This window comes from Strigops habroptila, chromosome 5 (genome assembly GCF_004027225.2).
Source record: "Strigops habroptila isolate Jane chromosome 5, bStrHab1.2.pri, whole genome shotgun sequence".
Lineage (NCBI taxonomy): Eukaryota > Metazoa > Chordata > Aves > Psittaciformes > Psittacidae > Strigops > Strigops habroptila.
In genome coordinates, this window is record NC_044281.2 from 22,401,328 (window position 1) to 22,424,762 (window position 23,435).

Genomic DNA, 23,435 nt, shown 5'->3' on the forward strand with positions numbered 1-23,435 from the left:
TGCCAGGAAGAGAGAACTAAGCTTGCCGTGCAGAGGTACTAGAAGCAGTGTAACTGTACAAGCCCAGCTTTCTATCTGGGGTAATTAGCCCTGCAGGAGTAAGCTCTGAAGATGTGAGCTAGTTCAGGGATTGCTCTAAACCTCAGCTCAGCATTGTATTTGTTGGCATGCCCTTTGTGCCTTAGTTTCCAATCTTAAAATCTTCTTGGCTCAAAGGAGATTAAAAGTTAATTCACTGGTGTTTCATAATGCATATACATACAGGGCTGGAATTAAGGTTCATGGGCAGCATTAAATGACATTTTTAAACTTCTGAATGTTTTTACTTAACAATCTTATTAAGTCACTAATGAATTTTTTGAAATGTAGCAGGTCTTCAGTTCATCAAACTAAATGTTTTGAAAGAGAGCTTTAACCCGTTAAATAAAAGAGGATTACATATGAAACTAACTACAAGTGGGATCTTTCAAGGATAATTGAATTTCTGTCAAATGTTGTCTGTTACATCCTGGTTTAAGAATTATAGCAATTTGTGCTTCCGTGGGGGTAGAACTATTCTGTAGTGTAAGTGGGTTTGGGGTGTCTCATTTTAAGACACAAATCGGCTTATTTCAAGAGAATGGCCTTTTTTTCTGTTGTTACATTGTTTAAAAGCTACTTATCTTCATCTAAATAGAAGCCACTCAGCCACCAATTAGTTTTAACTGTTTAAACCTATTTAATAAATGCAGCTTGCAAATCAGTCTAGCATTTGTCTGTAAAGAATCTTACACAGAATTTTTGTTACCTATATTACTTTAGTTTATAAAAATACAAAGCAACTTATAGCTTACATCAGCGTTTCTGTTTGGTTAGTAAAATAATTATTACCGTTCTGATATTTCAGACTACTACTCCTCAGCGCTGTTATGCATTCCATTTCTAATTTCAGCTTTGTAGCTTAAGCTTTCACTGAAATCATCAAAGATGGGACATACACCATTGCTTGAATATACTTGCAAGCTTTCAGAGGTTAAACACTTATGGTCTATGCATAGTCAATGTGTATGGTAGTGCAATTAATGTTAACTTTAATGAAATGCATGAATATTTAAAACTTAATGAATCTGGCTTTACAGCATGCTTTACAGCCTGGTTCACATATGTGAACAGTATTGACTGTTAGCCTCTGGATGTCAGCAGTGTATCACGAAATTCCTGTAATCAGCCGCTGTTTTCCTGCTTCCTCCCAGAAAAATATCTGTGACTTGTGGTCTCTGCACACCTCCAGAACACCCAGTGCTTTTTCCTCTTATAAATTATTCACTTACTCTGTACCAATTAGTTCTACCAGTTGCTAGGTTTGTTATCAAGTTAAGCTTCAAGACAAGAACCTGAACTCAATGAGTGATTAAAAATTTATTAGCAGAGATGATTAAATATGCAGATAGTCTGTGAAGCTTGTTCTTGAAACCATTATATTACCTTTTTAATACTAATGATTTGTATAATTAATTTTAAAAAAGCCTGAAAGCCTTTTAAAAAAAATCAGAGTAGAACATAAAAGGGAAGAGATTAAATGCAGAGGAGGCAGTGAACCTGAGTATTAAAACAGCTCATTCACATGTATGGGCAATAAAGCGATTTCCTTACAGGAACAGTCTGTGGGTTTTTTTCCCCTCTGCTAAGTTGATTATTTTATTAATCTTTTAAGCAATTTGGGAAAACTATCAACTAGTGAGTCATATTTTCAAAACAGAACTTTGTGCGATTAATGCTGATACTGCGGACAATTCCCCTAAACCATACGGTTAGAAACTAAACCATATGAAGATGCGGTTTCAACAAACATTTAAGCATATGCTGGATTTTCGGTGTGCGAGTAACCCCAGGGTTTCCATGGGAGCCGCTCAGGTATGTTAATGCCACCAGGGAGCAGTCGGGCAGTGTGGTAAATGCCAGGCAAAGGTCCCGAAGAGGGGGCTGTCCCTGCATGTGAGGTGGGTGGTGAGAGGGGCCCAAGGCACAGTTAGGCAGGTTTGGGGGTGGGGGCAGTGGGATCCTCTGGAGCCCAAGGCAAGCGGGAGCATGCCGGTGCTGTTGAACCTGCAGGGTTGGCTTTGGAGGAGATAGGCCTGTCCTCCCTCCCCTGGGGGAAAGAAGATAAGTGACTTTATTGCCCATTAAAGGAGGGGGCCTGGCTTTTTGCTTTCCACCTCCCTGAGAGAAGCAAACCCTCATGGCAGTGTAGCAGCAGCCTGGGAAACAACGGCAGCAGCCACTAGCCATGGCAAAGAGGGAGCCTGCATGTTAGCCAGTGCTGGTGGCATGGCACAGCTTTTGGCATTTACTTGTGTGTGGGCACATGTAATGTGTTAGATGTTTTGTAATGGCTCTGTGAGAGGCGACAAAACCTGGCTACATACTCGGAGCTGGAACAGGCCAGGGCTGTGGGTGAGGCTGTGGGGTGAGCTCTGTGCTGCCAACCCTCTATGCCGGCACCCAGCGGGGCAGTGAGGGTAGATGGTAGGCAGCATCCCTCCATGGCTGCACTCTGCAGCAGGGAGAGCTGCTGCTCTGCTTCCAGTGTGCCTGGTGCAGCGCCACCGAATACCACGGCTGATGGCCCCAGCACCCCGTGGGAGTTAGTTGCTGTGGATGAGGCTTGAAAGAAGGTGAGGGCCTGTGCAAAGTAGGGTGTGAACAGCCCAGAGCTGCTGCTGTGCCCTTTGCCTCCTGGAAAGGGAGGAGTCACAGCTCAGGTGAGGCTGATGAGCCCCATTAGCCTGGGATTGTTAATGAGTTGCCCTTAACAAATATGTGTGATGGGTGTTTAGAGGAGGCATGTTATATATCAATTTGGAGTCAGCATGAATGGTAAGTGAAATTGTGTATTTTTTAAGACTGGAGCTTGGTGTGGGGAGGGATAAAGCATGAGGGGAGGTTGTTATATATCTGTTCTGTTGCCCTTTTTTTCCTATTGTATTTATAAACTAGAGAGCCTTTATTTTCAAATCTGCAGCTCTGTGTAGTATTCTTAGGCTTCAGTAATGTGAAGTTTAGTGCGTGTTTCTGGCCCTGACCATAGCAGGCAGCAGAACACAAGTGCAACCTTGTCTAGAGTGAGACTCGAGGAAGTTGTTTGTATTGCTATCATCACAGAACTTGCAGGCTAGGACTTGCTGTGGAGGATAAGTCTAAGTAAAAATGATTTCTCTTTATCCAAAATAGCAGGTGTGCCTTTTGGATGCTGTGAAATTAGGCTGTGACCTAGGAACTTCCTTACCAGAGCACAGTCCTGGAAACATTCCTTTAGTTCTCTGGGAGGTGCGTTGACTCAGATGTACAACCTTCCTTTCCTGCTTGCTTCTTGCTCTGAACTAAGTCGAAACACTGCTTTTTCACAAATCTATTTCAGCTTCCCCTTCTATTATGCCAGCTACCTACTGGGGGAAAGAGAAGGAGCAGAGGAAAGAGCATTAACTAGGGTAAGCAAGTTGTTAGAAGAAATTGAGAGGATATTGAATGTGTCGCTTCTGGCTTTCCTCGTTGTGAATGAAGCTGAACAAAAGAATGAGTCCTTAATCTTGCATTCCTGAATATGGGGCAGGGTGATGTTTTCCCAAGTGGGATCATAAGTTTAGATCTATCTTTAATGCCAATTAAAGCTTTCTAATGTGAAGAAAAATCCTTACACTGAACGAAAGGAAAAAGGTAACTTCAAATCTTTTTGCAATGCAATAAGATGTAGGTGGGAGAAAAAAAAAAAACCAAAAACTTGAGGTTTTCACAGGATGGGATTTTTTGTTTGTCTATTTGTAGTTTGTTTTGGTATTTTTTTAACCAAGAAAACCTTATTCTATTGAATTGTGTGGCACTCTGCAATTGCTCTACCACCTATGCTAGATGTTTAAGTTCTGGGAAATAACTGATGGAAAGATAGCTTCTGATGATGGATGTGAGGTCAGCTATTCAAACTAAAATACTTTCTTCCCAGTTACATGGTATAGGGCTGTGGTACTCAGACCATATGCATAGTTAGTTATTTTTAGGCATTTAATGAGAATGTATAGGAGGTGATATATGTAGGAGGGTGGAAGGGCAGGGAAGGAATGTTAAGAGATATCAACACTTGGAACAACAATAGGTATGCTCTTGGAGTGATTTTCCCTCCCCCCTCCCCAACCTGTACACATCATATCTGAAGGGCTTTTTTGCTTCTGTACTGAACAATTAAGTCCTCATCTCTGAAATTATGCGTATGCTTGTTTGTGTGCTGTGCATAATGCTATGGATTTCAGTATGCTTAAGATAATGTGTGTAAGTGTTGGCAGGATCAGAGTCAAAGATGTCAAAAATAACTTGGAGGGCTTGTGGAAATTCACGAAGTGTTATAAGGTGATACTTCAATTGGTGCTGAAGTGGAAATTGTAGCTGATATTATATTTAATGATGGACTGTGGTCACTGGGTTCACTCTGACTGAAAAATATCCATTTCTATTTTTGAGGTAAATGAAGAGCAGTATATGAAGTTGAACTAAAAATTAAGAATGTTTTTCCTCCTTAGCACTTATACATTGATAATGCTATTTGCACTTATTACCCTGTATTGTGTGTTTGAGAGAAACCCAACCAAAAAAAAAAACCACCACCAAAACCCCAAAGCCTTCTTTACAATAAAGGATTTGCAGTAGGAATCTGTATTTGAAGTGGCCTTGGCCTTGTGAAAGTGTGAGATGTACAATACTGAAGAAAAAGTTACTCATTCCTCAGCACTGTAGTTAGGAACTGAAAAGCATTATAGGAATGATTTAATTGTTTGTTTCTTTGCTAGAAATAAAACTAACACACTAACTCAAAGAGTATCAGCAGTACAGGTGGCCCTTAAAAGGGTCTCCCCATGGCAAAGAAGTACAGCTGAATTGTATTACCCCTTTGCTTAAGATAATAGGGGTTTGCAACAGATGAATTCTAGGTTGTTCTGTGATGAAGTGTTCCTTTGTCTGCAGGAATGTGTTCCATTTCTGCTCCTACTTCCACTTGAAATAAGACCATATCACTCGGTGTGAATTTAGAAACAGAGGGAAGAATGAATATGCTTTTGCCATTGTGTTGGTCTAAGGAGCTTCAAGAACATTAGCTATTGACATTCTTCTAGGCTTTCAACTCTTTTTTCCCTCTGTATGTAATTCTTTCTAGATTATACTTTTTTTATTACTTGCAAAAATTCATCTCTTTGAATTCTTTTTGGTCAGTTGTTTATCTTCCTAGAATTTATCCTTCTATAGAAATGAAGAAAAACCCCTCTGCTATATGAAAAGCATTGTTGGTTTGCAGTTTTTTAACAAGTTTATGATATAATCTGGAAGTAGCATTGGTTCTATATCTGCAGTTGCTAAATCTAGTGCTGAAAGCTTGATACTGAACGGATTAGTGCACATGTACTGTTCAAGGATGCTTTCAAAGTTGTCACAGTGGGAGAAAAATGTATTTGATGTCATGCAGACTCCTTACAGAGAAATGTGGTGGTGGAGCAATTCTGCTATACTAGGTTGTACAGCCAATAAAACCAGACTTGAGGTAACTGAACATCTTCATAGTGGAGTGGTTTGCCTTTCTAGCATATCAAACTGGTTGCAAGTAGCTCAAGAGAAGAAAAATGTAATAAATGGAGAGCTCCTGAAGAAAACTGTGATGATTAAGAGGTTGGAGGAAATGAGCTCCAAGTAAAAGCTAGAGAACCGTGGCAGTTTAGCCAAGTAGGCTGTGGCAGTTTCAACTCTGAGAAACACTGAAAAATGGAGAAATGAATGATAAGACAAAATAGAAGGGAAGAAGTTGAAGAACAGCAGTTACTTCAGCTGCTTGGGCAGGGGTGGGGTCTGAATCTGTTGACCCATAATTATGAGGCATTTTTGCAGGGATGTGTATGAATTTGAAAATTGTCACCAGCTCTGTCAGTCACCTGTGGAGTCTCATGGAGCAATTCTGAGTTAGTGAAACACCAGTACCTTTACCGAGTAACTCTGAACTCGTCACATGGCAGCCTCATGTTGCAAGGGAAGCTTTGTTCTGAGGCGGGTGTGTGTTTTCTGAATCTAATGCTTTAACAGAAACAACAACAAACTGGAGACAGGATGAGGGATGATGAGACAAAGAAGTGACGTAGATGCATAATTGTGGTGTATGCTGCAATTATGAGGCTTGACCAAAGATGGAGAGACTAATAAGAAATCTTATTTCTATTTAGTGTAAGGTAATGTGGCACCATTTGCTGATGGCATGTAGTTGTAACTAAAATGTGATTGTCTTGTGACTTTTTTCTGTCTTCGGTTTTTTTATGCTGAATTTATGGATCTATACCTGTTAAAGGTTACCTAAAACAATTGTTACTTGAACGTTTCATTGGAAGCTGCCTCACATTAAAGTATTTGAATGCACTATAAGGTTTTGAAGTGAACTTTGCTGTGATGTCTCCTCTGAAGAGTAGATGTAAAAAAAGTAGAAAGGTGGAAACCACATATGTAAGCATGTTAACTTTTTATTAAAAGAAATCATTCCATGAGACCTCATTAAGCCAGGACGATATTCTAAAAGTGAATATACATGTTGACAGCTACACCCATGAATTTGAAAACTGCAAACATGTTCAGCATAAAAGCCATTTTTGAAAAAAAAAAAAAAAAAAAAAAAAAAAAAAGCTGTTGCTCTGCCCTTGTACTAATTTAAGAATTGTTCTTTCATTCTGATTTTTATAGTCTCTTTTCACATATATAACTGGGACAGTTTAAAAAGTACTTTAAAGAATCTTTCATGATGTTACAAACTTCATAATGCAGATTATTTTTAAAAATGCACACATTACATAATGACTTGAAGTGTCAAATAAGCTTGCTAATGCCATTCTTGTCCTTTTTAAAGAAACAGTTACCTGTCCTCTGTAAAGTATTCTTGCAAAGAAGCTCTGTTTCCTGGGAGTAGGGATGCAAGTCTAAATCTCTTGGCTGCAACACTGGCCTTGGTGAGGAGCTTCTCCTCAGAGTGTACCTGGACACATAACAAAGTCTTCACAGAAAAAACAAGATCTTGGACAATCTCTTCTTTTGGTGCCTTTCTGTCAGAGTACATTTAAGGTACATGCGTAAAGTTGGTTTTAGTAAAGCAGAGACTTAGTATTAACCCAGTTTGGAGAAGTGTAATTGGTGCAAAGAGACTTGAGTAGTCTGCCTGTGGATGCAGAGTCTGAGGAACCAAAAACAACCAGTCATGACCTCAGGCTTGTTTTCTTGTCAGTGTGGGAGGGAGGAGGAGGAACAAATCACTTGGTCTGCTCTGTGTGGGTGGAGATAAGATGGTATTCAGAAACTAGAATAATAATTTTAAATGAAGATCTGGAATGAGAAATCCCACCACAAAGAGCATGGGAAGATGGCAAAAAGTCAGCAGTAACTGAGGAGCTGAGCAAGGGACAAGAGCTTGGGTTGAAATGGTAGAATGGTTGGAATGGAAGGAACAATGGTTTGATTTGTTTGTTTGTTTTGGTGTGTGTTTGTTTGGCTTTTTTGGGGGTAATGTTCACTTTCAGTAGGTAGGGGTTTTGTGGCTACTGTTCGTATCCAAAATGTGTGTGTGCAATCTGTTTACTTGTATTTTGCCATATTTAGCAGCTTCTAGGTTTTACATGATGATACCTTGGGAAGGGGTTGCATTTCATGTTTAAAGGTGCACGTTACCTTAGATCTTCTGAAAATGGCCAGTGTTGTTTTCACTACTACTTGAATTAAAATATTTTTCATACAAAATATATTCCTCTGACTTCCTGAGTGGTGATGTAATAAGGAACAGGAGAGGCAAAGAACTGTTGCCAAAAATCATTTGATGACTCTTGAGATAAATTAGTAACTTGCCAATAGAAACAGTATTTATGATAAAGGTTTTGATATGTTGACTGGAATCTGTCATATTATAGTGATTCAAAATTTTGGTAGTTAGATAGTATGTTTACTTTTATAGTAAAGGCCAAGATAGGACTATGAAGTGAATGCTTAACAGCCAAAAAATACAGTTTTGCTACAGAAAGGTTGTCAGGTATGTTGTACTGCAGAAATGAAATCTGCACAGAGTAAAGGAAGTTGTAAAAGCCACAGAGTTCCCGGACAGAACTGTCACAGAATCTTTCTAATGAAATTAATTGCTGATGTAGCTGTGCTGTTGCTGGCCTCTTCCAATCTAGCTGAACATGAGCTACTCCAACAGGCTTTTGATTGGTGAATGTTAGTGGAAACTATCTGGTAAAGGAGAATCTGTTTGTGCAAAGTACTACTTTATTTCTAACTAGTGGTCTCAAACAGATTTTCGTCTCTTTTATAATACGTGTGTATGTCATTTGTGGGTAGTGAGTAGTAAATTTGTCTAAATCAAGTGTGTCAGCCACAGTTCTGTCAGTCCCAGGGCATTACTAGCCTCCTCTGTATTGAATTAGACTTCTGCCTCAGTTTTACGTTTTGTAACACATTTTGGTATCTTTGACATCTTTGACATAAGCAGGGCCAGGGAAACAACCCTCGACATGAGTGTATAAAAATCTTTTTTAGGTGATGAATACTATTAAAAAGCAAAAGCCCTTATGCATCCAAACCAAAGGATTCATATATGCATAGGAGATGCTTTATGTAGTAGAAACCCAAGAGAAAGCGAGGCTTTAAGTAGTAGCAGCTTTGGCACGTTATCTACAGCTGACACTTCCAAAATCATATAACGATTACACCATGGACTTCCAATAGGAGATCTTGCCTGTAACTTTTTAAGGCTTTTGAATGTAGGATAGAGCTAATGACAGACCCAGACATGGGCAGCTAACAATTTAGGAAAAACAGTTGTGGCAGAGAATGGACTAGAGTGATGCTATATGAGAGTAAATGGCACTAGCACTGAAGAAGAGAAAGCAAGCAACATAGACTACAGCCAGTAACACATTAGTCTCTGAAATACTTGTACATTACCCAGTCTTTGTGCTGGAAAAAAAACATCTTTAGAAGGAAGAATGATGAAGGCTCATTATATCAAGCTGCTGAATATAGAATAAATATAGTGACTAAAATTCTTGTGTAGGATTTTCAGTTTTCCTCTGCTGACTGAACAAGATTAGAGTGTTCTGCAGATGTATTAGAGAGCAAGAGTGCATGAAACTGGAAGAGAGTACCAACGATCTAGGGGCCTGACACCGAACGTGTCTTCCACTTCGTAACTGAGATATCTGCCAATTTACACAGTGTTGATCCTGGTGATAGATGGAAAAGTCGTGCTGGTGTGGTACGCTGAGGTCAGATAAGGAGGTGTGTTTTGGGTTGTTTGCTCTTTATTGAACATTTTAAGATGGCAGACTCAAAATAAGTGCACAGAACATGTTCAAGTGTTATACTACTGGTACCTAGCAGGAAATATTCTCAAGTCTAACCTATGTACTGTGTACATACTAACAGTGAATAGTGGTGTACCAAATATATCAATGTGTTATTAATACATTTAATGGCACTCAGCTGTGACTATTACTGCACACAGACATTTAAAAAAATGTTTGTAATGCACAGCATATGATGTCTTTGGGTAAGCATTCGCATTCTGGTTTTATGCCAGGTAAAGGACTTATCAGTTGAATAAGTAAACGGTGACATTTATATCCAGGTGTCCTGGGTTCAGCTGTAACAGTTATTTTTCTCCTTCCTAGTAGCTGGTACAGTGCTGTGTTTCAGTTTTAGTCTGAGAACAATGCTGATAATACACTGATGTTTTAGCTGTTGCTCCGATCAAGGGCTTTTCGGTCTCATGCTCTGCCAGTGAGGAGGGACACGGGAAGCCAGGAGGAAGCAGAGACACGACACCTGACCCAAACTGGCTAAAGGGGTATCCCATACCACAGCACGTCATGCCCAGTATATAAACTGGAGGGAGTCACCCGCAAGGCCCAGATTGCTGCTTGCGTCGGGCTGGGTGTTAGTCGGTGGGTGGTGAGCAAGTGTATTGTGCATCGCTTGTGTTTATTGGTTTGTTTGGTTTTGGTGGGTTTTTTTTCCCTTTTTAGTGTTATATTCTCTCCCCTTGTTATTTCCCTTACCATTATTATTATTGGTGGTAGTAGTAGTTTTATATTATACTTTAGTTAGTGGACTGTTCTTATCTCAGCCCATGGGGTTTATGTTCTTTTGGTTCTCTTCCTCATCCCACCTAGGATGGGGGTGGAGGGGTTAGCAAACGGCTGCATAGTTCTGAGTTACTGGCTGGGCTTAAACCATGACACTGGGCTAACAGGTTTTTAAATGATGCATTTTACCTAGAAGAATACCTTTTCATTTAATGGTTGGAGTATTTTTCTGTGCAACACAAGCTGCTCTTGTATTGGAGAAGAAAATAGATGGAGCTGGGCCACTGAGCAAATATAACCATTTGGCAGCATATCCTAGTGTATCCTTCCAGGTTCTGCTGTAGCAGCAATAGCAGTAAGACTCTCATGTTATAAAATAGCTTCTATATCCAGGCCTTTTTCTTAAAGATAGTTTAACAAAAACTTGCAGTATTGATTTCATAGTCTAGTCGAAACTACCCAGATGTGTACAGTTCCTTATTAAACTTCCTTTTCCAGTCAGCTTACTTCCATTCTTTAGTTCCTGAGTACTTTAGCTTGTAACTGGAGGTATGAGCCCATGCAGATTAGTTGAAAGCTATAATTTCCTTTGGGTCAAGGAAGGATTTTGATGTATTCTCTCTTCTGTGAAACCTTCTGCCCCAAATTCCTGCACCTGTAAAACTGCTAACTGCTAATGATTTTCAGAGGTGGAAATGCAGGCTGGCTAGTTCTGTATAGGAGATTGAGAAAGCACAACAGAATACTGAAGAAATGAGATTAAACCATTGAAAAAGACAAGTACCCTTTCCCCTCTAAGAATAGCTACTTTGACAGCAAGAGTTCTCTTTTCCTCATCCCCCAAATGCTGAGTGGGGTGAGGAAATTTTCATTAATATTTTTGGTAATATCTCCAAGTAAATTTAAGTCAAATGGACTCAATATTAACTTCCTACCAGTGGTCAACTGTAAAATGCTGGTAGAGGGAGTGGGAAACGAACTATGTGGAGGAACCCTTCCTGGTGCTCATCCTACTGCAACTGGTCTATAATTAGAGAACTTCCTCACAGTACACTGCACTTTATTTATTTTTTATGTCTGTTGAGCATTCAACTGGTGTTTTCGGAGTGGTAGTATCTAACTTGTGGCCAAACATTGCATGTGTGGGCTTCGGGTTATTCTTTCCCATTACTTTGAATTCAATGACACATTTTTAGTTTTGCATTAAAAAAAAAAAAATCTTCATTACTTTGAAAGTAGCATGTGGGTATACATGAAAGAGACGTCATCCTGGGTGCTGTGTTGTCTGATGTTGTCCTTGGTGTTGTCTGATGTAACTTGAATATTTTAGAAGAGAAGACATAAAATTTGGGATTTCAGTGTTCTGGAAAAGTCCAGTGAGGCAGCAAAGAGAAGAGACTGACAGACAACAAAGGAAAGAGAAAGTGGCTTTCTTGGAAACAGATGGCTGGGCTGGCTTTGTAAGTGAGGAAAGGTACTGATCCTGAAAAGAGAGGCTGACAAATCTAGGACTCTACCAAAGAAAGCAAGAATGGCATGAATGAAACAGTATGATCTTTGGCTGGAAGGAAAGTGGAGGAAGAGAGAGCTTGGTTACAGAGAAGTTTGAAAGTAGAAAGTTTTTTCTAATTTGGTTCATAGAATCATTTGTGTACACTTTTACAAATGACCAGTAAATTAAACTTCTGAAAATTGCCATTTGTAACTATTCCAAACTGCCAGTTTGAATGGGCTGTGAAGATATCTTTCCATCCACTGCACTTCCCCTGCCACTTTCAGTGAAGATTGGATCCTGATGGATAGCATCATTTTGTCACATTATGACACTTTATAAATAACATAATGCAGTGATGTACAGTGCACTGAGAATTGCAGTTTTAGTAGCTATTGGGAAAGCTAAAAATGAACATTTTCCATAATCTAGATCGTTTACTTTGGTGGCTGGGCTTTCTGCACATCTCCAGTATGTATTCCCATAAGATATTAAAAAAGATGTATATGTTTTTATTATATTGTGTATACACTTTGGTAGGTGTAAAATAAGTTTACATTTTAAATGCATTTGTGCTGCTATCAGAGAAAAGCAAAACAAAATAAATTGATGCCAGGGGAAATGTCAGGCATGCAACACAGATTTGTTAAATAAACATTACTGTGTGGCATTAGCTAATGTTATTACTTTGTTTCCCTAGTGGCTCTTTTTTTGATTATGTGCATTTCTAAAGACTATGCACATTTCATACACACTAAGAACAGAGCACAAGGATTCTGCTTACATGAAGAGCCTATCAAAAATACAGAATATGATGGCATATTTTTATATTCCATCATGCCTTTATAGCTCTGCTAAAAACATGTTTTCATTTTTGTTGTGGAATAGATAATGTGAAGAAATTTAGCTATTGAATTTTTTAAAAACTGTACCGGAACTATATGTAAAAAAAAAAAACAACTCAAAATGCAAAATAGAATCTTAGGGATTTAAATAACAGTTAAAAGTTATCATGCTTTTCCTAAATATCTTCCAGAATGGAAACAAAATTAAAAGTCCCATTTGGAGTTTGTTTAAAGCGCTGCACAAAGTTTGGCATAGGTGTGCTTGCGACTGTGGAAGGTGATTTCATAACTTCCACTTGGCTTTTTACATGTAAATGCTCCTTATTCATAGAACAGGGCTGCTGAAACCAGTATGGAGTGTAGATAATTGTACAGAGAGTAAATTTGGGGAACCTCTTGTGGGTGGGTAATCCCTCCCTCTGTGGCCAATTCATATCTAAGATCAGAGACTGGAGTACCTGCAGTGCCATTGCATCACTTATTTAAACAAGCTGGATTTATTAGCAAGGATTCATTGTAATACAGCTAGGGGTTGGTCTGTTTATATATTTGCTGTTGCAATATTAAATTGAGTAATGCATATATACTTATTTGAAGACCATAAAGCTCATCTTCAGGGTTTGCGTAATTGGCATATTTCAAGCAAGTCCGATGAAGAAAAGTGACTGGGGTAAAAAAGAATGTCAAAGCTGAATGTTCTTGCCATCTCTTCAGTTTATTTCATATGTTGTTGCTGGTCTTAGTCCAGGTCAAAATGGACTTGTAACCGTACTACAGCTGACATTAGCTGGCCTGCCTTTTTTCTGTTGGTAGAGGAGAGGAAAGGCTGAGACAAGAGAACTCATCTTAAGCGTGGCTGAGACACGTTGACTAAAGCATTTAGAAGGGAAATTTTGCTCTGACATTAGCTGTCTCAGGAAGACAACGTCATTTGAACTCAAAACAGTAGGTTGGATATGTGTAATTGTCAATGCTTGTTTAATGTAGTCTTTCTTCCCTGTCGAATGTTGACTTTGCAACCTAAATGCTATTTCAGTGTAATCAGTTGGTTTTGATTTTACAGTAGGGAAAAAGAGAGAATTTGTATGTAAGGAAAAGCATTTACTTCTTTCTTGGCCAATCCATCTAGTATACCCTGCAGTATGAATCTTTGCTTGACTGGATGGAGCAACATGTAGAAGTGGCAAAAAGTAGTAACTTAGAAGGAGAATACTATTAATTTCTGAATAAGAATGTAGAACCTGGATTTTGGGGATGGTTTTTATTGATATTTTTGGTGTGCGTGGTGTATTCATAGTGTGACTTTTTTGTCCCTTCAATTTTCATTTATGAGACTTGGTCTTCTAGCTGCTGTTGCTTTCTCTTTATGGAAAGAAGGCTGACAAGGAATTAGTCTCTCACTCTTGTTTTTGACTTTCTAATCATTGCACTGTTCCCTTCCCTAATATAATGATAACTTGTATAGGGAAAAACAAAGAATGGTCTCCCTGGTTTCCTTCCTAGTGCCTGCCACATCTTAGCGATTTTTTTTTTTTTTTTTTTTGGTGCCCAGAAAACAGTGTGGCTTGGGCCTGATTTCTCCAGATCCAGATATGTTCAGAGCAAACACACGTTCAGAGGACTTTGACTGCCAAAATACAGCAGTAATTATTATTTCAGTATATGCAAACTAGATATAATCAAAAGCCTTGCAGCTTTGCCAGAACAGGTGGAATTCCTGCATAGATTAGGGCAGCTCGCTTTCCCAAATCTCATGTTTCTCATGAGAAAATATGTTCTCCAAGATTGAAGTCGATTGGTTGTTTCTTTTCTTCCCCCTCTCCCTGACCTCCCCCCCCCCACTCCCCTGCCACTGGGAGCTAAAAGATGTTCAAGCAAGTAATGATCACTCTGGGAAAAATGTAATTTCAGGAAAATTATCTGATGAAGGTGGGAACGTGGCATGTCTGGATGGGCAGTTGTGTCAGAGGTTCATTGGACAACATAGTAAACTTGTATTAGCTTATTTTAAAATGAAAACTTCAAAACACTCCTGAGCCTGATCCAGCTGAAGATGATAGTTGGTATACCATTCATTAAGTTAGGAGCTGAGTTCCTTTGTTGCATAAAACTGAAAAAGAATTAATTGCTGTAGGTATAAAACTAATTGCCACAACTCTAATTTCTAGGCTGGTTTCAAGCATTTAAAAAAACCCCAAACCCTATAAAAATAACCCTTTTTTGTTATTGTTAACCTTATTAATGGATTCTATCACCTAGTGGTAGGACTTTAATCCCAGCACCCACCCTTTCCCGTATTTTTCCTGAAATCTAGCATTTGCAGCATGTGGCAATGGAGACTTCTAAATAGTGACATATATTTATCCTTAAGAAGCAGGTTTTGCTGGGGTTTATGCTGGAGTCTATTTTTCTTATCTTTCTCAAATGGCCAAAGTTAACTGATTTGAAAGGGCCTCATTTTAAATTACATTCATTCAGTGAAAACAGAAATTAACACTTAAGAGACATCTATATGCTAATGACTGTAGCTCAGGGAATACCCTTCTAACCTTTTCAAAAGGAGTTGGTAAAAAGCCATTTCACTTGAAAGCAACTTAGTAAAAATGGTAGATTAATTAAATACAATAAAATTTCCCTAAAATCTTTATCCCATTTATCACTTATCATTATTTTTCCTTTTCACATATGGTACCTTAGCTCCAAACTGAATCTTCCAGGATACATTTATTAAAACTGTTTTTCTGGTGACATCTATTAGATGCTGAAAAACAGAGGTTAATAATGTCATGAGTTTCAGGGATGGCATGCAAACAGAGGTGAAAAAGCAGCTTCATCTATCACAGTACATAAGATACTAAGTGTATGAATTTTGGCAAAAGGGTCAAAAATGTGTGGGGAAAGATTTCCTGTAGCCCTTCTAGATGCTAAGCAATGAACTGAAGAAGAAGATCCTAAGCTTTCAGACCTTTTAAGTGCTGTATATCTGCATCCATTAGAGAGTTTACTGTAAATGCAAATATGACTATTGCTGCTTATAGGCATATTTATTATAGGTGCAGTCTGTGTTTGTTCTTGACTCTGTTTGTAGGAGGTCAGAATTCCTGAAGAGGATAAATTGAGTATTGCACATATTAAGCTGCTTGTGCACATTGGTATTCTACCTCATAGTACCTGTGTTACTGCCTTATGTGTAACCTTTCTTAGATAAGGTCACTGCTGTATATAGAGGACTTGCAGGTCCTTGAATCTTGCATTCCTCTTTGGAAGAAAAGGAAAAACTTGTGGAAACAGTTTCCCTGTTGTTCTAACACTGACTACTATTCATATTGTGGTGGTTCTTAGAGGAGCAATTTCTAAGGAAAAGGCCTAAAAAGCTAATGCCTGAAGCTTCTTTGAAGCTACCTGTCTGATTAGTCTTGTAGATCCTAATATGAAGTCAAACTAGGGTCAAATAAAGTATTAAGCCCTGGAGTAAGATGTGTCTGCCCTAGGCTAGAAGCAGTTTGCAACTCATACTTGGTTTAACTTTAATAGCAGTGAAAATCCTATTGAAACAAAATGTGGCAATTATTGCACTTGGAATTCCAGTGCAGAAGAGACTGGAGGAAAGTCACAGATATGTACATGGTTTACTGTTGAAAAATCTGTAGAAGTGAAGAACCAAAAGGATCATGAGCTTTACTAATACTTAAGCAGGTGTTACAGAGCAACTTCCTTTCCACCAACCAGAAGAGAAGACTAGAAACCTTCCTGATTGGCTGAGCAGTGCATCTGTAAGCCCTAAGGAGGCAGGTGTAAAAGCCCATGTTCAGCTCTACCTTGAGAGAGGGAGAATCAAATACGCTGGGCAACCAGACAAGAGAAGATAGGTGGTGACGGTCCCTGAGCAGAGAGGGACACTTGTGACTCAAGGATGGGAGGGTGAGATTTTTCTGCAGGAATTGAGGGAGAAAGCTAAAAGACTGGGTGATAGCTACCTCCTACACAGCAAAGGAGGAGAGGCTGGGGATCTTTTGACGAAGAGCTGCTAACAGGTAATATGTGATTAAAAAGGAATAACTATGCCTTGAAGACACACCAGAAGAGTATGTGGGGTGTGAGAAAATGGATTTTGCAGGCTTTATTAACAGCTCAACTGTACCCTAGGTTTTTTAGTGTTATCAGAGAAGTAATGATCTACACTGCTCTGTTTTTGTCCCCTGGACTGCAGAAAGACAGTTTTTAAGCAGCCATTGCCTAATGCCACAAAAGCTAACATGACCTGGGATCAGAGCAGTTATGAACAACAGGATCTTTGTTTTTCAGCGTTCTGAGCAGGAGCTGTTCCCTCTGCTCTTACGACTTCAACTTTCCCCTGGGTTTTAATCAAAATGGTACCCCTTTCAAAAACCTTCAGAAAGGGGAAAACATCCTATTTGAGCTGGCAGCTTTTACAGGGGGAGTGTGTGTGTAATAAGACGCATATTTACAATGCTAAAATGTCTCTTGGTCTGTTGTTCCTGCCCCACACAGCAGACAGGACATCTCTTAAAACTGCGATTCTTTACCTAATCAGTTTTGGAAGCAGCACTTTTTTTTTTTTCCTGGCAGCCACTGAATTGCACTACTAGATAAAACATGATAGTTCAATTCATTGTCTTAGTTAATTTGAGATGGTATCCTTTTTTTGGTCATTTGGTACTTTAGGTTCTAGGTTGGTCTAGCTAAATAAAAGCCACGCTGTCTTGGCTGTTAAATGGGGTGCTCCAGAACTGTTAGAGCTGGAGAGGCAAAGCTTTATCCTTGTTCTCTTGCAGTTCTCACATCAGTGTTGAGCACAGCAGGGAACTGTAACACACTCTGCTGCTGATCTGCAGTCTGAGACTGGCTACAGGCTTTCAGCACTCTTCCTGCAAAAGCACAACTGAGAAACCAAATATTTGTAACCTAAACTATTTGGTATGTTGTAAAGCAACAACAAAATGCTTGTGGAGTGCATGACTAAATAATAATAGTAAGTTCTGAGGTCAGCATACTTTTATAATCATTGCACTGATTTTTTTTTTTTGTAGTGATAATTAATATTTTCTCAGTATTCCATGTGTATTTATGACTTATGCTCTTACATTATAAGCTTTGAGTTCTATGCAACAGTTTGGATGCTTCAATCACAGTACTTGTGCAAATGTGTGGAATGGAAAAAATATAAATTGTATAAGCAATGGAAAATTAGTTATTTTCAATGCACTGTTTTTAGTTAAAAAAACCAATAGTTTAACTACTGTTTCCTTTGACTACTGTTTCCTGTGGCTCTAAATAAGGGCTGCTGTGCAGTTCTCCTGTTGATCCAAGAACATTTTGTAATGAAGGGTATGTGGCTCCCGAGGTGGTGAGTAGGTGTATGTGCATGTGACCACTCTGAATTAAAAACCAAGCAGAACACCAATCAAAAAACCCCTCTCAGAACCCCACAAACAAGCAAATAACCCCGCAAACAACTCGCTCATTGATTCTGTGCAAAAGGAATAGTGACAAGGCTCATAAAATATTTCAGAGAGGAAAAGAATTTTCACAAAGAGAACAAATAAAACCTGTTGCTTTCACTATACCTTCCATGAAATGAAATCTGATACCTACACCATGCAGGTCAGATTCTGCACATCTGTACACCCATCATCTTGCTTTCCATGGAGGCAAATGCTCTGCTTTGGGCGTGCTATGAGATAGAACGTGGTCCTCAGTTTGCGTTTTCTGATGCTTTTATTTTCTGATAGTGTGTTGTACGATCTTTATAAAGAGCTAAGAATATTTTGTTTGTGTATGCATGTACATTAGGTTTTCCATTTATTTTAAGGTAAGAAACTTGCTTAAGTCTTGTGGTCTAGATGCTACAGCTAATGATTGTACAGCTGGTGGATTCACTGTTTAATTAGCAAAACACTGGTATGAGTGTATGTGGTATTCTTTGTTTCTGGACTTGCCTGTGTGGTGGTTTTTTATATTTATTATTTCCACCCCCTCTGCTAAATGATAAAACTGAAATTGGATCTTTGGATACACCTTACTATAACTTCACAAAATCAAAGTGTGGTTAGTAGCTTGTTTATTGCTTGTAAACAACTTAGTTAATGGAAGCTGACTGTCAGCTGAAGACTGACTCTTTTCTGATGGGAAAGGGGAACAAAAGCAGTGGAATGGGAGCATATAGGATGGAGAATTTTATGGCATTTTGCTCTAAGACCCAAGAGACTGCTTTTTGCAGCTCAGTAATGATTTAGAGAGGGACATGATATCTGATAGCTGTCCTTAGTGGGGTTGCATAGAACTCCTTGCACAGTGGTAGCAGGAAGTCAGGGAGCTGATAGAAGTAAGGAAATTCAAGAGCTGCTTTTTCGGTTGAGGCTTGTCTTGTCCTCTGCCATGTGGGTGCTGTGGGACTTGGTGTGAAGCTTTGAGCACCCTGGAGCTGGTGGGGATAGGTGACTGGCTGTAGCTCCAAATACCCTGAGAAGGCTCCCCATGTTAGTAAATCTACCCACTTCTGATTCATGGTCGCTAGTGTGCCAGACAGGATTGCTTTCTCAAAGTGTCAGACATTGCTTGTCTTCAGCCTGTGGTTTATAAAACAAAACCACATATAAATCCCTCTGGCACTGTAATAGAACTGGATTTGCAGGAGTTTGGTGAGCTAAAACAGATCCTGCGAGTTGAGCAGGTATAGATTTAAAGCAATATAAAAACCTGACTGGGGGAATTTCATAAATGCTGTTTGAATGTATCAGTAAACCAATTGTTTGGTTTGCTATGGTATGAAAATTTAGTTAGCAGAGATAGTTATCAATCTTTTGAAGGCTGTGCTCCCCGCAGCAAGATCAAAACTGACTGAGGTTGATACTATTTATGTTAATGAAGATATTTTTAAATGGATAGCTATATTGTAGCTAGCAATTGTCATGGTTACAACAATAAAGAAAAGCCTATCAAATTTTCTGGATGTAGATAACAGTGTAAAATTTCAATCACTTAATAGTTTATAATAAACTAAAACATGACTCAGTGAAATCTTATTTTCAGTTGGTGATACTCTGCTTTACTATACTTGCAGAGGTTGTGGTGTAGGCTTCTAAATCTACAGCACATATAGACTATAGCTTGATGGGGGAAAACTTTTGTGGTGGCTTGTTATAATTATCAGCTGAAGTTACTAGTTTTTTAACAAAATTATCAATTTAACTGGAATACTATTTTTCAGGCTTATTTGAAAGGTGTCAATAGAATAAAACTGTATTGTATTTGTCTGTGTCACTGACACTGTCTGGAAAAAGGTCTTCAAGGTACTCCACCTTTCCCCTTTACCTTTTTGGGACAATAGTCAAAACAGGTGCTTCAGTTGTAATGTGAATTTGATATGTCTTGGTAGTTAAGCTATTGAAAAACATACTAATGTCTTAAATTGCCCCTTCCAAATGCAGTACCTAAGCACTTGTGCATCCTTTTGTAAATGAAGTGTTAATCGCCATGTGTAAGATTCCTTCATTACCTGAACTAATGTAGATATGAATGAAAGATTATACACTGCTAAGCACTCCCATTATGGTACTAATATGTGTTACTGGCATCAGATTTCATCTGCATCCAGAAGAAGCCAAAAAAAAAAAAAAAGAAAAAAAATGTATGGGGCTTTTGGTGTGGTGTTTTTTTGGGGGGTATTCTCTCAGATCTTTGAGATTCTAATTAGAGAGTTGAAAGTAAATTCTCTGCTTTCATACATTTTTTTTTTTTTTCTCCTGTGAATCTTGATGTAGAATTTACCATTGTAAATGGTTCAGTATTTTAAAACTCCAAGGGGTTTTGTAGTCAGTACAAGTAGACTTCTGATACTGCTCCTAAGCAAATTTTAAGAATCAATTTTCTTTAACCAAAACGTAGAGAAAAAGCATCGTTAAATCACATGTGGTTTCAGCTGATTCACTTGAAAAAGAAAAAAAAAAAATTGGTTCTCTTGGCTGTCTCATTGTATGTAAAATATAAACCCTAAGATGCTCACTGCGAGCTAGTTATTTAGAATATCAATGTAACGGAAATCAGTTTGGTCAGGATGATGCATGTTGGACCCAAGACTCAGTATGCAGTTACCAAATTGAGAGGAAAAAGGGCTTCCTGCATGCATAAGGTATGTATGTACATTACATAATGTAAGTGAAGGAAGATGTAAGTTTAATGTTAATGGACTTCTGGAAAAAAAGTTGTCCAATTAGCTCATTTCTACTCTGTCCATAGTGGTAGAGATTTATTTGTCTTTGCACTAGGCTTTAGCTATTCTGTTCCTATAATAAGAGCATAGCAGAGCCATGTAAGGACAAGGAGAAGCTCTCTCAGGAGGGTAGAAGGACACAAGGCCAGCTTTGAAGGTGTGGGTTTCCCATGCTGCAACCAGGCACAGAGCCAAACATCCAGCCGATACCCAGTGTATCACGTGTAGGGGTGACAATGCGTTTGTAATGCAGCCACAACTACATTAGTTAATGACATACTGAATTAGAGCAATCTGTAATTTTAATAAGTGCCTTATGGAAATAGATCCTTTGGGGAAGTTCAAGGATTTAGTGTTTTCGTACAGGAGAATGCGACGAGTTACTTAAGAAAAGCACAAGCATGTATTGGGGTTTGTTTTTCACGTGTGCTGTATGTAGCTGGGTGATTGTATGGATATTTGCACTAGCTCTGTGTGATTGCGTATCTCGGATAGCTGGGTCTTGAGGCTCGTGTGCCAAGCTGTGTCTGTACCTTTTTGGATCATTCACCCTCTGCCTTCACCCCATCTTCTCCCCGAACAAAACTTAGAATTGTGGTCATTGCATCTGGACATCTGAAAAGAATGTTTCATGCTGGCGCTGCTTATAGTAGAGTTTGTTCACCAGGAATTCAATGCCCTTAAAGGAAAAGGCAGGTTACAGCAAATGTAAATTGCATTTTCTTTCACCATCTTCTTTGACTCAGGTTTTAGGCCTTGTGGACCATACTGGGATTATTATTTATATAAAGCTTTTGAGACTTGCTTCCACTTCGCCCTTTCTGCTTCCCTCTACCTATCAAAGTACTTGTAGTTGTGGGACAATTTGGAGATTACCGAAAGTACTCCATTCAACACTAGCGTCTCAAAGCCTTCATGATTGAACAGCACACGATGAAAAGGGAGCACATCCAGGGGATGTCTGCAAAATACTTCCTGCTATCCATAACAGCCTGCTCAAATGAAGCAACAAATCTAATTTTTCATGTCCTTCTGTTTAAACTTAATCTCAGCTGCAATCCAAGCCTAATGGGTGATCTGCTGCTGTTTTGAGTGTGCAAAAGCAGCTGTATCTCATTAGACCTTGCTGATGTCTGCCACTATTCTGCTCGCTCTGCGCTTCCCAGAATAAAGCTCAAAACAGAGCTATTGAGGATTTTCTTTAATGTTCCCAACTGCATCTGCTTCTTCAGCATTTGGGTACCTCTGACATGGATTTGCCTGTGACCAAAGAGGGTGCAAGCTGGTCCTCATCATAGCATTGCTAAGGTACTAAATACCTGGTGCGAAGTGCAGGCACAATGATGTGAAATGGGCAGTGGTGTGTTTGATGTGGAATATTACAGGTATGTTCTTTGTTTGCTAGTAGCTATATGGAGGAAAACTGGTACTGTTCTATACATTATGTATTGGAGCATACTCTGCTAAGGATCTGGGATTTCCCTTCATGGCATATTTTGAAAGTAATATAGACGTTAAGTCCTGGGGTATTACTAGTTAATGATGTGACAATGCTTGTTGTTAATTATTCTTAATCTGCCATTGCATTGTGCTGAGATGCACCTATACTGACACACACACAGTAAGTAGCATTCCTGTGCTTTGGGAGGAGGTGAAAAGAACCATCTTGAGCAGGAACTGAGTAGAAGAAAAGAGAACCTGGAATAGCCAGGAGCAAGTGTTTATAAACACTGCAAGGCCTGTGGACTGTGCTTCTGACATAGTTTGCAGGGATTTGACACTGATATTACTATTTGGTTAGAGAGATTGCACAATATGGTGGTAAAAAGAGCATATTTTCGACTTTAATTACAATGTGAAATTTGTTCTTCAACATCTTTGCAGTATATTTTGGAAATTTGTTTGTGCTTTTCAGGGTAAGCAATGCAGGTGGTAATTTTCTCATCTCACTGAAGAAACTGAAGAAAATATACCAAAAGATTCATGCAAGCAATGTCTTTGCCAAAGAAACTACTATTAAATATACAGGATGAAAAGATGATTTTTCAGGCTGATTGAAGCCTGCAACAGTCATGAACTTTCAATGGTCCTGTATCATTTTGCAAAGTATGGGAATTGACAACATAATACAGGCAGTTCTAGAAAGTTGGTACACTTTAACTGTAAAATTTTGTATTAAATATTTCATGTTTTCAATTTGTCTGCTGCCTCTAGAATTAAAATTGGGACCTAAAATGTTTTTGGTAGTCTCAACAGAAAGGCCAAAGAATTACTTTTCTTGTGCACACCTTCAGCCTTTGGGTTTGTTAAGAGGTTATCTCAAAACTGGTTCTCCTTCTTTATGATCTAAGATGACTTGAATGTAACAGGTTCATCTACTTCCCTTCATGAAGCTGTAAGGCTTTCTTAAGGGGAAGGACGACAGTCTTCAAATTCATTCCACACATAATTCTGTATTAATATAGGTAGGAAGCCAGCACTGAATTCCAAAAGGTGAAAATAGCCCTGCATCTAGGAAAAAAATTTCCAGTGTATCACATGAGATATTATTTGTAACACAAACAGTATGCGTATACATTTTCTTTTTTACCTAAATTCATTGGAAAATATAGTGTTCTGTCTATGATAGTTTGGACTGAAAGCTTTAATTAGTTTGTAGGGCTTTTTATTATTTTACCTTTTTAATTATTTTTTTGCTTAGTTTTGTGGCTATGCTGTATTTTCATTGTCAAATAACTTGCTGG